We start from the raw sequence: 1,216 nt of genomic DNA on the forward strand, positions 1-1,216 counted from the left end.
TATTTGATCATTCTTCTCATTGTTCTGAGTAACAGTAGTAACAAGCTGAGTTTGAGATATCACAAGCTTCTCGATCATATCTTCAAGATTGGACTTTTTCTCTTCGGCTTGGGGTTTCTGAAAATACCCTGGAGCTTGCTGTTGATATCCTCCACTAGAACCTGGCTGAAACCTCGAACCTTGATTACCTTGAGGATTATAGGGATTGTTGAAATTCCTATTAAACTGCGCCCGTCCCTGAAACTGATTGTTGTTCTGCTGACTAATATAAGCTATCTCTTCCTTCTGATTCATAGTCAAACCTGCATCACAATCTTTTGCCAGATGTAATCCCCCACAATACTCACAACCAACCTTCATACCATGAATATCCTTATTTATCTTCTCCAAATTCCTACCAAAGGAATCCAACTTAGCACTTATAGACCCAAAATCATCATATGCACCATGGGTTTCGGTCTTCTTATCTGAAGCTGAATGGAATGACTCATGATCTTGATGCCATTCGTGAGAGTAAGCAGCTTGCTTTTCAATTATCTCTAGCGCCTCTTCTTCGGTCTTATCCATTAACGTACCACCTGCTGCTTGATCAATAGTCTGACGAGTTGGGATATCACACCCCTTGTAGAAAATCTGAACCTTCTGTAAATCATTCAACCCGTGTTGCGGACATGAGCGTAACAAAGTAGAAAAACGGTCCCAAGCATCAAATAATGTCTCACTGCTCTTTTGTCTGAATTGTGAAATTTCTTCTTGAAGTCTAGCAGCTCGAGACGCAGGAAAAAACTTCGATAAAAACTTATCCTCCAAAGTCTCTCAAGAGGTAATCGTGCCCTCTGGTTGCTTATCTAACCATCTCTTGGCTTCTCCCTTAAGAGTCCAAGGAAAAAGCCTTGTCTTGACTGAAGTATCGGCAACCTCATGCAACTTAAACAAATTGCAAACATCATTAAAATTACGAAGATGCTCGTTAGCATCCTCAGTATCCTTGCCATAAAATCTGCAATCAGAAGAAATCAAATTCAGGATTGGCCCTGTAATTTGAAAAGGCTGAGTGATGTTCGGTTGAGTAATCGAGTTGCCTTGGCCCCCTCGTGTGGCCTTCAACTTTTGTGCCATAGTCTGAGGACGAGGTGGTTGTTCTTGGTCAGCCATATCTTCAGTCTCTAAAAGATCTAAGGAAATGTAAGATTCTTCTTCTTCTCTGATTTCAGGT

General features: G+C 41.0%; 1 non-coding gene across 1 annotated transcript; it reads left to right on the forward strand.

The window, feature by feature from the left end:
* The first annotated feature begins 655 nt into the window (after positions 1-655).
* Positions 656-762, forward strand: LOC139860937 (small nucleolar RNA R71). The gene has a single exon (XR_011763562.1). It is a non-coding gene; the product is annotated as a small nucleolar RNA R71 (small nucleolar RNA).
* Positions 763-1,216: the final 454 nt, after the last annotated feature.

This window comes from Rutidosis leptorrhynchoides, chromosome 7 (genome assembly GCF_046630445.1).
Source record: "Rutidosis leptorrhynchoides isolate AG116_Rl617_1_P2 chromosome 7, CSIRO_AGI_Rlap_v1, whole genome shotgun sequence".
NCBI lineage: Eukaryota > Viridiplantae > Streptophyta > Magnoliopsida > Asterales > Asteraceae > Rutidosis > Rutidosis leptorrhynchoides.